This window comes from Rana temporaria, chromosome 3 (genome assembly GCF_905171775.1).
Source record: "Rana temporaria chromosome 3, aRanTem1.1, whole genome shotgun sequence".
In the NCBI taxonomy this organism is placed as follows: Eukaryota; Metazoa; Chordata; class Amphibia; order Anura; family Ranidae; genus Rana; species Rana temporaria.
Genome location: NC_053491.1, coordinates 263,272,087 through 263,287,974, shown reverse-complemented (window position 1 = coordinate 263,287,974; position 15,888 = coordinate 263,272,087). Strand labels below are relative to the sequence as shown.

At 43.2% G+C, this 15,888-nt stretch overlaps 1 protein-coding gene across 1 annotated transcript in view; it reads left to right on the top strand.

The window, feature by feature from the left end:
• The first annotated feature begins 575 nt into the window (after positions 1-575).
• Positions 576-15,888, top strand: part of CCNI2 (cyclin I family member 2) — a 52,931-nt gene continuing 37,618 nt past the window's right edge. The window contains exon 1 of the mRNA XM_040344637.1: positions 576-692. The gene's annotated coding sequence lies outside the window, so the exon portion shown is untranslated. The remainder of the gene's footprint in view (positions 693-15,888) is intronic.

Sequence of the window (15,888 nt, the reverse complement as noted above, 5' to 3'; positions counted from 1 at the left end):
ATAACTTTTCTGCAAACCAATCAATATACGCTTATTGTGATAGCAAAAAGTAAAAAATATAAAAAAAAATTCAAAATTGTCACTCTTTGTTTTGTTTATAGCGCAAAAAAATCATATCCAATACCACCATAAGAAAGCTCTATTTGTAGGGGGGAAAAATATGCAAATGTTGTTTGGGTACAGCATTGCATGGCCGCGCAATTGTCAGTTAAAGCGACGCAGTGCCAAATTCTAAAGTGCTCCGGTCAGGAAGGGAGTAAAATCTTTCGGGGCTGAAGTGGTAAAATAAGACAGGGGTTTTTCTTTTTTTGGGCATGATCAGTCATATGCAAACCAGGGTATGCAAACTTTTGAGCTCAACTATATATAGTGAACATATATTAGTGATTCTAATAAAAATATAGAGGAATATAGATTAAGGTGTGTTCTCCAATGCTTTAGTCATAAGCTGCATAGACAGTGATTAGCAGGTGTGGAGAAACTGAATAATAAATAATTTCATCATAGAAATTACTTTGCTATTATTCACTCCTACATCATCAGTTGTATCATCTGCCATTCCTAATGGTCATACCTGGCGTGACCAGTTTTACTTTATCATTTCAGAGAGCTGCGTACTACAGAGAGCTGTGTACAGTAGGATCTTCAGACTATGTTTTACACTGGAATAGACTGCTGGAATGTACATTAAGGTAGGTTGATTTTGAAGCTATTTACAAGGTTTAAAATTTTCTACATTAAAAAAACTCCAGTCAAAATGTTTTTGTGGTTTTACATAAAATGGGGAAGGGTTAGATCCACTGTGGATATTAAAGTGACACCGAATGCTAAAAAAAAATCTTCCAGTATGTAGTCTTGACTCTGTACCTCCTATTCTTCTCTGCCTACTTCAAATTTATTATATTTTTGCTGTTGTGATCTGACTTCCTGTTATGCCTCGTACACAGGACCGTTTTTCACGACGAGAAAACTGCCATTTTTTTTTTATAATGGCCGAGAAAACCGGTCGTGTATGCTCCCCAGCAGTTTTCTCGACGAAAAAACTGCCTGCAAAAAAATGAAACTGCTCTGTTTCACGTCCGGATTTTTATCGTCGCGAAAAAAGGTCATGTGTATGCTTTTCTGAGGGGGGGGGACACGCATGCTCAGAGTAAAGTATGAGACGGGAGCGTTCTGGTAAAACTAGCGTTCATAATGGAGATGGCACATTCGTCGCGCTGTAACGGACTGAAAAGCACAAGGCTGAAAAGCGCGAATCGTCTCTCACCAAACTTTTACTAACACGAGGATTGGCAAAAGCAGCCCAAAGGGTGGCTCCATTTGCAAGGAACTTCCCCTTTATAGTCCCGTCGTACGTGTTGTACATCACCGCGCTTTGGTCGGATGTTTTTTTGCATGAACGTGTGTATGCAAGTCAGGCTGGAGGGGAATCGCGTTGTGAAACTACAGGCTTTTGAACGTCAGGAAAAAAGGTCATGTGTACGCGGCATCAGTGTCTACTTTCATTCTCTATGGTCCCCCTGTATGTGGGAACATAGCCACCGTCTCTTGCTCCCTCCTGAGATGGATTGTAATCTTAGACTATGGGATTTGTAGTGCGCATAAAGCGGGGCACGTGACCACAAAAAACGTGCACTGTTTGTTCTAAAACAGATGTGAGAGGGAAAGGAGAAATTTGGGAGCTCACAGAGGACATTAAAAAAAAAGGCAAAAAAACACAGTAAAATTACTTCATGAAAAATAGATTACAGGGCTATTAAGTAGTGGATGTGTATGGATCCATAACTATATTCTCTGCTCTGCAGGATCCAATGCAGGGTTGTCCATAGACATAGGAGAGCTGTCAATCATGCTGTCAACATCTGTCCAATGACCTTCCCTGCTGAGTGTTCTGCCGTTGATGCCCGTGGCTTGTTCTCACCACAAGGGCTTTTATTTATTTTTATTCATCCTGAGCGCATGCACAGTAAAATTAAAGTGGTTGTTAAGCCACTCTAACATCTTTATACTATCAGCCAGTGGCAGCTGGTGCTCCAATTTTTTTTTTGGGGGGGAACAATTGCAGCCTCACTATGCCCATCAATTGTTGCCAATGTGCCATGCCAAACACAGCCATTGTGCCTATCAATTGTCGCCACTGTGCCCTGTAAAGTGCTGCCATATTGCTCTGATAGGCACTTCCAAAGCCAACCAGCAAAAATGCATGTATTCATGCATGCAATCTCCTAATCCTGTGTCTCCCTGTTTGTGTGTTTTTTTTTTTTTTTTTTTTTTATAAAACCTATACACAGTATATACTTCATTTCAGAGCCCCGCTTGGCGCTCACGTGACCAGAGGGCTCTCTCCTCTCCCCATCTGACAGCTGCAGCGGGCGGGGCCAAGATTCCACCGCTGATGTCAGGAGGAGAAGAGAAGAGTCGGACAGTCATGTGAGCGCCGCTCTGAAATTAGGTAAAATTTATCAATTTCTTGGGAGCTGTAGGGTGGTGAGAGAAGAGAGGGAGGGTGTTTTTGGGGTGAAGTGAGTCAGGTGCTTTTTTGCATGTATGTTGCGCTTGACTGGACTTCCACTTTAAGTGTCCACTTTAAGTCAGTGTGTTGCACAGATGTGTATTTATTGTAGACATGTGCAGAACGAAAAAAAATTTCCTTTTTGATTTGTTAATTACATAAATTAGTTAAGTTAAATTCATTTTCGGAAATTGTTTTGTTTGGAAGATGTTTTTTCTTTTCTATTATATATTATATATTATATTATATTATATTATATTATATTATATTTAAATTAAAATGTATTCTATTAGAAATTAGAATTTCGGAAGATGGTTCTATTCCATTGTTTTGTTTTTTTCTATTGCCTTTTCTTTTCTATTGTTTCTGTTCTTTTCTATGCTATTCAAATTTGAATTAAAATGTATTTTATTCCAAAAAATTTATATCGGAAGGTGATTTATATATATATTTTTTCTTTTTATTTGATTCTATTCTATTGTAATTCAAATTTCGGGAATGGTTGTATCTATTCTTTATTTTTTATATTCCATTTGTAGTGCTACCCCTGTAAAAGCCGCTGTTGTATAGGGATCCCCACCCTGCACAGCCAGGCATACTGAATTTTCCACAGACTCACTGAAACAGGAAACAGTCCATGCAGCTTATTTTATTTAGTGGTTAATACCTTGGCTGGGGTTAGAGGTATTATGGGATGCCCATTTGACTGGAACAAAGGTCTCTTCAGGGACACTGCACTATATACACTCCTCTTCCTCCAGCACATCACTTGCTTGCAAAACAAAATCAGAGATCCAGGTGGAACACTGTTAGGGGGATCTAACAGGGCACACTGTCAGATCCAACAAAAGCTTATTACAGGCAGGGACCGTGGACCCCTTTGGTGTGTAGAAAAAGTCTCGGTGTCCAGCAACCTTCCTTTCGCTACTGATCCCAGCCCAACCTCTATAGGCAGACTGACCATTCGGCAACTGCCCGGGGGCCCCATCAGGGTTGCCAGCCCCAATAAAACCAGGGACAGTATGTAAAAATCTTGGGATATTAAAAAAAAAAAAACAGATTATAACTGCCCTCCTCTCCAGTACCTTTTCAGTGTGTGTGGCCCCATAATCTATTGCCTGGGGGCCCCATAATCTCCTATTACCTGGGGGCCCCATGAGTTGTCAGTCCGCCCCTGGGCACTGCCAGCCTACTTGGCTGCAGCTGCCCCTTTCACTAACCCTCCTAGCTAATCTTCCACAATTCTCAAAGGCTAACTCTACAACCATCTAAGACTGCCACTCCTTAGTACTCTCAGGCAGTCTCTCAGTCCTCCCCAACTGCCTCACTCACCAGCCATCCGGCTGTCTTCTCCCTGGACGTGCTCACGGTCTCCTGCTGTCCTCACACCTGCTCCTTTGCCAATGGGCACTCCATCTCCAGCTTCTACCCGAAATCTACTGTCCCTGGCCTGGCCCAGAATATTTAAGAGGTCCCTCCCCTGCCAGGGATTGGTCAGGGCCCTCATCAATACTCCAGGCAGCTCCTCCTAACCTTCCTCCCATTCTTCTGAAAGTTTCTTCAAAGTTCCAGTAAGTAGGGGGAGGTAACATGGGTGTTGCCTGATAAGTCATCCAGCCTCCCTGAGTCACTCACCTTGACCCAGATTCAAAACACACAGGCTGTGGCTGCCAGCCAAGCCTATACCTACACTACATATTTTTCTCACCTCGTCTTTCAGGACAGCACTTGGGGGGAGAGAGCGCAGCTCCACCCACTTCCCAGGAAACACTGCAGCCATTGCTTTAAATTCCGCCCACTTCCACCATGACCTCAGTTGTTGTGTTTCCTCCGGCCATGGTGGAAGCGCTGCAGGGAACCAGGGGTGTGCTGTACTCTCTTCAGGTGGAGGTGGCAAAGGCATACCTGCGATCGGTTTTGTTCATTCTAGGCAGACCCAGCATCCCCTCTGACGGGTGGGGGATGCTCCGGTGCTCTCCCCTTTCTCGAGCCCAGCGAGGGCGAAGACTTCTGGAGGTATCTTCCCCCATAGGCGGCCAGCGTGGGCTAAGGGAACAGGTCAGGTGCCTGTTCCGGGTTCACGTGGAGCCATTCGGGAATGGCGGGCGACGTCATTTCTGGGGGGGCGGAACTTCCGGCAGTGCGCGGCAGCTTCTGTTTCCAGCTGCTGGAGCGCAGAGGGGGAGGCGGCCTTGGCGGTGCACTTCCGGGCCTCGTGGCGACGAGGTTAACACGGGAAGATTTAAATGGAGAACCGGACGGCTGCTACATGCTGGGAGACATGGAGCCAGCAGAAGCAGCGGAGGTGGCGGGAGCAGGAGCCACAAGCACCAGCCTGGCCCAGGTAGGAACAGCGGTTTCCATATTCCTGGGTTCTGTGTCCCTCCTGTTGCCCCTTAAGGGGGAGGGGAGCCTGCAGCACTATCCCTTATGAATGTCTTTGGGAGAAATGCTTTGTTTGTGTTTTCACAGCGGTGATGGGGATGGGTGTTTTGTTCACTGTCTGTGGTGGCATATTTGTTTGCTATGGTCTGATACACAAAAAGTAAGCATAGCGTTGTTGTTTTTTGATGTTTTTCAGAAATGTAAAGAAAAGCTTAAGGATGCATTGCCACCGCCTAAGAGAAAGTGTGCCGTTTGCAAAACTTCCCTTAAGGGGTCATGGCATAAGCCATTATGCAAAACCTGCATTTCAGATTTGGTTAGAGAGGAAGCCTCCGCCAGTACACCCTCTGAACAACCAAAGGAGATGCTTTCCTCCTTCAGGAAGGAATTGGAGGAGACTTTTTCATCGTTCCGTTCCTTCCTAGAAAAGCGTCCGGTTTCACATTCCACTCCTTTTCGGAGAATCCACCGTCCCGGTTTTATGTGACTCAGTTGCCCAGAGATCAGGAGAAATCTCAGGCAATGATGACACTAATAGAAGAATTTCTTCAGCAAAGGGTTATCACTCCTGTACCCCAGCACGAGGAGGGTTTGGGGTGTTACTCCCACGTGTTCTTAGTGAGGAAGCCGTCAGGAAGGTTCAGATTGATGCTGAACTTAAAAATCCTGAACAGGTCAATCCATTACAAAAAATTCAGGATGGACTCCATCTATTCGGTAAGGAAGCTTCTCCCAACAGGATGCTTTCTTGCTTCGATAGATCTGCGAGATGCATACCTGCATGTCCCAATAAGAGCCTCATTGCAACGCTTCCTTCGCTTGGCGATCAGGACGGGGAAGGAGGTGAAACACTTTCAGTTCAGAGCCCTCCCTTTCGGGCTCTCCTCCTCCCCCAGAGTCTTCACGAAGGTAGTGGCAGAAGCATTAGAGCCACTCAGGTTGGAGGGAGTATCTGTGTTCCCATACCTGGACGAACTCCTGCTGTTTGCCAAAACAGAGGATCGGTTGCTCAGAGACCTGAGGAGGACTTAGTCCCATTTAGAGGAATTAGGTTGGATTTTAAACAAAGAAAAATCGAACCTGGTTCCCTCTCAAGCGATAGTCTTTCTGGGGTATTCCATAGACTCGGTTCAGGAAAAGATCTTCCCTCCGAAGAAAAAAATTGTCAAAGTACAGCGTTGGTCCTTCTGCTTGTGCTACGCTTTTCCCTCGGTTCAATTGATCCCGCTAGTTCTCAGAAAATTGTAGGAGGAAAGGACGACTCTAATTTTAAGAGGCCCTGGTTTTCAGCCCTGTTGGACCTAGCAATAGAGGCTCATTGGCTACTTCCAGTCAGGAAGGACTTGTTGTTCCAGGGTCCCCTTCTACATCCCGACGCAAGTCATCTAAAGCTTGCGGTTTGGCTACTGAGGAGCAAATCCTAGAGAGTAAGGCCCCATACACACGAGAGGATTTATCCGCGGATACGGTCCAGCAGATTGAAATCCGCGCCGAAATCCTCTGGCGATGACGTGTCGCGCCGTCGCCGCGATTATGACGCGGCGACGTGCGCGACGCTGTCATATAAGGAATTCCACGCATGCGTCAAATCATTACGACGCATGCGGGGGATCCCTTCGGACGGATGGATTCGGTGAGTCTGTACAGACCAGCGGATCCATCCGTGGGATCCGATTCCAGCGGATAGATATTCTGTGCATGTCGACAAATATTTATCTGCTGGAATTCGGAAAGATCCGCGGATAAATATCCGCCGGAGTGTACACGCCATAGAATCTATCCGCTGAAACCCATTCGATGGGATTTATCTGCGGATAGATTCTATGGTGTGTACGGGGCCTAAGGGATTATCCAAACGTTTAGTTAATACTTTGCTTAGTAGCAGGAAAGAAGTTACCAGGGCTATTTATTTTAAGACCTGGAAAATTTAAAATTTTTGGTGTGAGTCCAAGGATTGTCCTCTAAGTAATTTGTCGGTCCTGGAATTTTTACAGGACGGGATGGACAAGGGTCTGGCAGCCAGCACTCTGAAATCTCAGGTTGCTGCACTTTCGGTTTTTCTAGAGAGAATGTTATCTCTGGATCCCTATATTATCAGGTTTTTTAAGGCTTTAGCTAGGGCTAGGCTTGTACCGTTTAGATTTTTTCCCAAATGGGATTTATCGGTTGTTCTGAGAGGTCTGACTAAAAGACCCTTTGAACCACCTATAGAGACTTCACTCAAGTTTTGGACATTGAAGTTGGTTTTGCTAGTAGCAGTCACTTCAGCTAGGCGAGTCAGTGAACTTCAAGCCTTGTCGATTATTGAACCTTTTTTGACCATCTTCCAAGATAGGGTTGTTAAGGACAGATCCGAGGTTCCTACCTAAGGTAGCATCAGCTTTTCATAGAACACAAGAGATAGTTCTTCCTACATTCTGTCCAAATCCATCTGGTCCGAAGGAGAGAGACTTTCATACTTTAGATGTGAAAAGGTGTCTAGTACACTATCTAGAGTTCACTAGTGAATTTAGGAAAGCAAATTCTCTTTGTGGTGTTCTCGGGAGCTCAGAAAGGCTATGGAGCTTCCAAAAACACTTTAGCTAGGTGGCTTCGTATGGCTATTCATGAGGCTTACAAAGCCATGGATATGGAACCTCCCATGGGAGTGGTGGCTCATTCTACAAGGGCAATGGCAACATCCTGAGCAGAACGAGCTGGAGCTTCACCAGAAAATATCTGTAAAGCAGCCACGTGGACAAGTTTTTCTACATTCACTCGCCATTACAGAATGGATTTGCTCGCAGCAGAGCAATCTTTTGGCAGGAAAGTCCTGCAAGCGGTGGTCCCACCCTAGAGTAAGTACTCTGTTATCTCCAAGTGCTGTCCTGAAAGACGAGGTGAGAAAACCTTAGTTAGACTTACCGGTAACTGTATTTCTACGAGTCTTTCAGGACAGCACCGATAACCCTCCCTTTGTATTATAAAGGTTAATGTATAAATGCTAATGTGTATGGTTGCTATGTTCTGCTTATCTAATTTCAGCATGGCCGGAGGTACTCGTTAACAACTGAGGTCATGGTGGAAGTGGGCGGAATTTAAGCAATGGCTGCAGTGTTTCCTGGGAAGTGGGTGGAGCTGCGCTCTCTCAAAGTGCTGTCCTGAAAGACTCGTAGAAATACCGTTACCGGTAAGTCTAAGGTTTTTTTTTTTTTTATAAAAAAAAATTTATTTCAAGAACACTAAAGGGTGCTACATATGCTATTTTATTTTCTATTCAAATTTTGGGAAATAGTTATATTCTATTATAGTTTAATTTATTCTGTTTTAAAATTGATTTTAAGAAGATGGTTATTATTATTTTTGGAAATTCGAATTGGAAACGTGTGTGTGTGTGTGTGTGTGTGTGTGTGTGTGTGTGTGTGTGTGTGTGTGTGTGTGTGTGTGTGTGTGTGTGTGTGTGTGTGTGTGTGTGTGTGTGTGTGTGTGTGTGTGTGTGTGTGTGTGTGTGTGTGTGTGTGTGTGTGTGTGTGTGTGTGTGTGTGTGTGTGTGTACATCATTTCTAATGTTTTCATAAAAAAAAAAAAAATTCTGCTACATGTCTTTGGTAAAAACCATTAAATAAAATATGTGTATATTGGTTTGTTTGAAAGTAATAGCGTCTATATATACATTGGTGTACATATACTGGAATTGTATATATAATTTATTTTAGTAAGTGGCAATCAGCAAGTTAAAGTGGGACTGTGATAGTGTGGCATGCACAGTGTCATCTTAAGAGCATTATAGGCCCCCGGGCAATACAGCGCAGTGGGGCCCTGTCTACAAAATCACACACTAGAATTTACTGACAAAAATCATAACATTTACTGGCAGAACCACATTTTTTACTGCCACTGCAAAAAAAGTACCTAAAATTACAGTTTTCAGTGCCCAACAATGCAAATGTCAGTATTTAAACTATAAACATATAGCTAGTGCTATTAGAAATGTGTTTAAGTTAAACAAAAGTAAAAAAAAAAAAATGTCTTCATTGACATGAAGGTCAGGTTTCTATAACCCAGCCAGCACAGAGTTTCCTCTTACATCAGAGTCTGCAGGATTCCCCCTTACAGTGAAAGGGAACTCTTATGTAAAGGGGAACGCTGCAGATCATGATCGAAGGGGGGAACTCCGATGTGGAGGGGGGCTATGGTGACCAGAGACAACCTTATATCAGAGTCCACTGCTTTCTCTTTCCCACTTACATCAGGGTCCGCAGACTGAGTTCCCCCTTGCATTGTAAGGGGGAATCCTGCAGACTCTGATGTGGGGGGTACTCTGGTGACCAGAGACCACCTTCCTTAGATTAAATACACTAAGGTAAGGGGGGTCACTAATATAGGAGGGGGAACCTTTATATCAGTGCCCCCTTACATTTTTGCATTCACTCCCCCCTTACATCAGCAACCATCCCGCACTCGTGGAGGACCGGATCTTCTCTGTGATTTCCGCGAACTGGGCATGGGCAGTTCTAACCCGTCACTCTCCATAATTTTTTACTGGGGTTGCTGGGCAGCCGGTGGGGCCCCCCAGGTAAGCGGGGCCCCCGGGCAACTGCCCAGCGTGCCCAATGGAAAAGATGGCCCTGGGCATGCAAGCTGTGACTAATGCTGGTGGGAACTGACTGACACTGACATCACCATTGACACGTAGACCCCTTTCACACTGAGGCGCTATAATGCTAAAAATGGCACCTGCAAAGCGCTCCCTGAAAGAGCCGCTGCTGTCCCTCCAATGTGAAAGACCCGGCTAGCAACATCTTTCGAGCGGTGGGTATACTGCTCCTGCCCATTGAAATGAATGAGCACCGCTGCAGCAGCGCTTTGTGGTGGTTTTAACCCTTTCTCGGCCACTGGCGGGGGGTAAAAGCACCCCGCTAGCAGCCAAATAGCACTGCGAAATTGACGGTAAAGCGCCGCTAAAAATATCGTCGCTTTACCGCCAATGCACCCACCGCCCCAGTGTGAAAAAGGCCTAATGCAGTGATCAGTACACTGTCACTATACTAATGACACTGGTCGGGAAGGGGTTAACTGTGTGCCTAAAAAGTGTAATGTGTGTATTATGTGCTGCTTTTACGAATGGGGAAGAAATCGGCCACATTGCTGACGTAAACATCCCACAATGGTTCAATAACAAGGTAAAGTGGACACAATATTAATCACATCTCCAAGAGATGAGCAGACAAACAATAGGTGACTCAATTAACAATGGAAATTCACACCTATGAGGCACACAATGGTACAGACACGTAACACAACAGCTCAAATAGATTATAGCATGATATCCCAGCATCAGGTTGTTTTCACCTGATTATATTAACATCTGCTTTGAGTCTCGGTCTAAAGCAGTCCTTGATGGTTTGGACACAAAGGCCCAAAATCTGTATTGGGGTCCTATATTCCCAGAGTCTGTGTGTTTTGGGGAGACATGGACTCGAATCCAAAGCAAGACCACTCCAAGGGTCCCCCAGGCACACATCTCCCGAAGAATAGAACCCCCTCAAAAGCCAAGGTCCATGGTCATTAGACTGTGCTACCCTGCAGTCCCTTCCATAAGCTCCTGTCCTGGTCGGGTCTGTCGCACAGTGTTTTTGGTTTGTGGTGCTAAGATTCAGTGAAGATCCGCTTTAAGAACTAAAGTAATATTACACTTTTTTTTTTTTTTTTTTAAACCACTTGCCTACTTTTGCAAACAAGTAATTTTTCTCCGACACTTATGTGCGCTGATAGGTGGCACTGATTTTCAGCACTGGAGGGCACTATTGGGACTGCACTAATAATCAGAACACTGATAATCACAAGCTTAACAGCTTCCAAACCGCCGTACGTCTTTATACGGCCTAACTTTAAAGATGGATATCTTGGTAACGGCAGCAGCTGCTGCCACAACTGAGATATCCATCTTTAGTGTCAGCGGTTCTGTTAACGATAACGGCGTTCTCCGCGGCGGATTCGCCGCGAGATCGCCGTTATCGGCGGTGGGAGAGGGCCCCCCCTCCCGCCGCTTACCGGAGCCGTCGGTAGCGGCGGAGGAGATCGGGTGCGTTCGGCTGCTGACTGGGGACGAGACTGAAGGAAAAATCTTCTTCGCCCGTCCACATAGCTCTGCTGGGCGGAAGTGACATCAAAACGTCAGTCCCGCCCAGCCTCTTAAAGAAACATTTTTTTTTTTTGTCATTTGAAAAAATGACAGTTTCAATTTTTTTTTTTTTGTTTTTTTTTTTTGCATTTTAGTCTAAATATGAGATCTGAGGTCTCTTTGACCCCAGATCTCATATTTAAGAGAACCTGTCATGCTTTTTTCTATTACAAGGGATGTTTACATTCCTTGTAATAGGAATAAAAGTGATCATTTTTTTTTTCCAGTGTAAAAAATAATAAAATAACTAAAAATAAATAAGAAAAAAATTAAAAATTTTAAAGCGCCCCGACGAGCTCGTGCGCAGAAGCGAACGCATACGCGAGTAGCGCCCGCATATGAAAACGGTGTTCAAACGACACAAGTGAGGTATCACCGCGATCGTTAGAGCGAGAGCAATAATTATAGCCCTAGACCTACTCTGTAGCTCAAAAAATGCAACCTATAGAATTTTTTAAACGTCGCCTATCGAGATTTTTAAGGGTAAAAGTTTGATGCCACGAGCGGGCGCAATTTGTAAGCGTGACATGTTGGGTACCATTTTACTCGGCGTAACATTATCTTTCACAATATATAAAAAAATTGGGCCAAATTTATTGCGGTCTTATTTTTTAATTCAAAAGTGATTTTTTTCCAAAAAAAGTGCGCTTGTAGGACCGCTGCGCAAATATGGTGTGACAAAAAGTATTGCAATGATCGCCATTTTATTCTCTAGGGTATTAGAAAAAAAAAATATATAATGTTTGTGGGTTTTAAGTAATTTTCTAGCAAAAAAAACTGTTTTAGTCTTGTAAACACCAAATCTGAAAAACACCCAAAGTAGAGAAGTGGTTAACACAAGCAGCTTATGTTTACTTCCATGATCAGCTGTCATTGGACACACCTGATCACGTGGTAAAGGATCACTGTGATTGGCCATTTACCCTGTTCTGTGATCAGCTGAGTCTGACAGAATTGGTGATCAGAGCCTGCCGCTGGGGGTGCCTGGGCAGCACAATCACAGCAGGACGTCCATATATGACCTCCCGAGAAAATTATGCCTGTGCTGTAGCTGTCTTTCGGCTATAGCAAGGGCGTGAAGAAGTGTTGTTTTTGCACAGAGCAGCCTGAATCCTCCTCCTCCTGGGTCTCGCACCAGTGCTCCTGGCCCCTTCCTCCTGCTGGGTGCCCCCACAGTAAGCGGCTTTCTCTGGGGGGACCCAAGCAGGCACGCCCCTGACTCACAGCTCAGGTCCACCACCTCAGTCTCTTGATTGGCTCACTGGCTGTGATTGATAGCCAATGGCTCTTTCTACTGCTAAAGGCCAATTAGGAGTGCGAGTCCCTGGAGAGGCGAGGCTCTTGTGGACATGCTGGATACAGTTAATTCTGGCAGCAAACTTCGATTTCGTTTTAGCCTAATACCGCGTACACACGACCGTTTTTCGGGTTGTAAAAAATTAAGTTTTTAATGGTCTAGAAAAAACAGTTTTTTTCAACTCGATCATTTTAAAACGGCCTTGCCTACACACGATCGTGAAAAAAAACGCTTTTGTGTTAGTAAAAGACGATTTGCGCTTTTTAGTCTTTACCAGAACGAGCGCTCCCGTTTCATAACTTGCTTCTGAGCATGCACATTTTTTTCACGTCGTTAAAGCCCACACGACCATTTTTTATGACGTTAAAAACGTTGTGAAAAATTACAGCATGTTCAATTTTTAATGACCATTTTTTACATCGTGAAAAATGCTCTGGAGCCCACACATGATAGTTCTAAAATGACATAAAAAAAAATAATTTTTTTTACAACCTGAAAAACGGTCGTGTGTACTCTGCATTAGCCTTAGGACTAAAATGGCATTTTTAGTTCTTCTGCATGTGTTTTTTTTTTTTTTTAGTTGTATTTAGTCGACTAAATCACCAGTATATTTTAGTCAACTAAATCTCATTTTAGTCGTCTATATTCTAATGGGTGTAATTAAATTGTAATGCATTACTTAACATTTCTCTACAATTTCCAAACTTCTTATACTGCAGGAGTGAAAAATCCAATGTGTTTATGGCATTGAGGTATGAACATGCACTACAGACCAGTGTTCATTTTGAAGTCAAATTTCGTTTTAGTCTTATGCCTCGTACATGCGATCAGTTTTTTTTCAACAGGAAAACCTTTTATTTTTTTTAACAACTTAAGGACCGCCTCTTGCATATATACGTCGGCAGAATGGCACGGCTGGGCACAAGCACGTACCTGTACTTCCTATTTAAGTGCCCAGCCATGGGTCGATGCTCCATGATCGTGGGACCCGATCGCCGCCTGAGTCCCACGACATTCCCTGGAGCTGAAGAACGGGGAGAGCTGAATGGCACAAGCACGTACCTGTATTTCCTCTTTAAGTGCCCAGCCGTGGGTCGAAGCACCGTGACCGTGGGACCCGCGGACCCGATCGCCGCCGGAGTCCCACGACCGGTCCCTGGGGCTGAAGAACGGGGAGAGCTGTGTGTAAACACAGCTTCTCCGTTCTTCACAGTGGCAGCTTCATTGATCTGTGTTCCCTGATATAGGGGAAACACGATCAATGACGTTGCACGTCCAGAGGTCACACATAACCCCTACAGCGCTCCCTAGTGGTTAACTCCCAAACTGCAATTGTCATTTTCACAGTAAACAATGCATTTTTATAGCATTTTTTGGCTGTGAAAATGACAATGGTCCCAAAAATGTGTCAAAATTGTCCGATGTGTTCGCCATAATGTCACAGTCATGAAAAAAAATCGCTGATCGCCGCCATTAGTAGTAAAAAAAAAAAAATGGTTAATGAAAATGCAATAAAACTATCTCCTATTTTGTAAACGCTATTTTGCGCCATCCAATCGATTAACACTTATTGCGATTTTTTTTTTTTTTTTTTTTTTTTTTTTTTAACCAAAAATAGGTAGAATATGTATCGGCCTAAACTGAGATTATATATATATATATATATATATATATATATATATATATATATATATATATATATATATATATATATATATATATATATATATATATATATATATATATATATATATATATATATATATATATATATATATATATATATATATATATATAAATATAAATTATAGCAAAAAGTTAATATTGCTGTTTTTTTTTTTTTTAATTTTCACTATTTTTTTGTTTTATGGAGCAAAAAATAAAAACCAGAGGTGATCAAATACCACCAAAAGAAAGCTCTATTTGTGGGGAAAAAACTATGCCAATTTTGTTTGGGAGCCACATCGCACGACCGCGCAATTGTCAGTTAAAGCGACGCAGTGCCGAGTCGCAAAAACTGGCCAGGTCCTTTTACCTGCAAAAAGGTCCGGGTCTTAAGTGGTTAAGCAGGAAAACGGCTCAAAATTGTCTTGCATGCACACAGTCACTCAAATCTTGGCTGATATTCTGAACGTCAAGATCACGGTGACTTGCAACACGTACAACGAGCCGAGATCAATGAAGTTCAATAGGCAGTTCGCTATTCTGCTTGATTCTGAGCATGTGCGTTTATTTATTTTTTCCGTGTCGTAATTGCATACAAACGTGATTCTTGGCAGGAAAACTGACAAAAACCTCACATCGCACTTTTCCTGTCAGGAAAACTGATTGCGTACACACAACCGTTTTTTTCATGACGTGAAAAATGCATTTTTTTAAAAATGGTCATTAAAAACGATCATGTGTGGGCTCCAGAGCATTTTTCTCGACGTGAAAAATGGCTATTAAAAAATTTAGAACATGCTCTATTTTTTCTCGTCTTTTTTCACATCGTGAAAAACTGTCATTTGTAGGCTTTAACGATGGGGGGAAAACGTGCATTGCTCAGAAGCAAGTTATGAGACGGGAGCGCTCGTTCTGGTAAAACTAGCGTTTGTAATGGAGATGGTACATTTGTCACGCTGTAACAGACTGAAAAGCGCTAATCGTCTCTCACCAAACTTTTACGAACACAAAATCGGCAAAAGCATCTGAATGGAACTTCCCCTTTATAGTGCCGTCGTACGCGTTGTACGTCACCGCACTTTGCTAGACCTTTTTTTTTTTTTTTTTTTACGATCGTGTGTATGCAAGGCAGGCTTTACAAGAATCACGTCGAGGAAAAACAGTTTTTTTTTTCTAGGACAATAAAAACGGTCGTGTGCACTCGGCATAAGTCTTTTGACTAAAATGCCATTTTAGTCGTATTTTAATATTCTCAATTGGTTTAGTTTTAGTCAAATTTTAGTAGACTAAAATGTTTTATGCCGTGTACACATGATCGGAAATTCCGACAAAACCGTGGATTTTTTTTTTTTCAGACGTAATTATGGCTCACACTTATGTGGCATACACACGGTCACACAAATGTTGTCAGAAATTCCGACCGTCAAGAACGCGGTGACGTACAACACTACGACGAGCCGAGAAAAATGAAGTCCAAAGATTCCGAGAATGCGTCTAATTAATTCAGAGCATGCGTTTTTTTTTGTTTTTTTTTGCATGTCAGAATTGCACACAGACGATGGGAATTTCCGACAAGAACTTTTCCCGTCTGAAAATTTGAGAACCAGCTCTCAAATTTTTGCTTTCGGAAATTCCAACAAAGTCTGATGGGGCGTACACACGGTCAGGAATTTCCGACCAAATGCTCATTGAACTTTTCTTGTCGGAAATTCCGACCGTGTGTAAGCGGCATTAGTTGACAAAATTGACACTGGCTGGATAGAGATGGGGCTCAGGTAAGTATTAGGGGGGCTGCAGGTTTTTTTACCTTCATGCATTAAGATAAAAAAAAAATCCAGCCTATACAACCACTTGAGTGGCACTGCT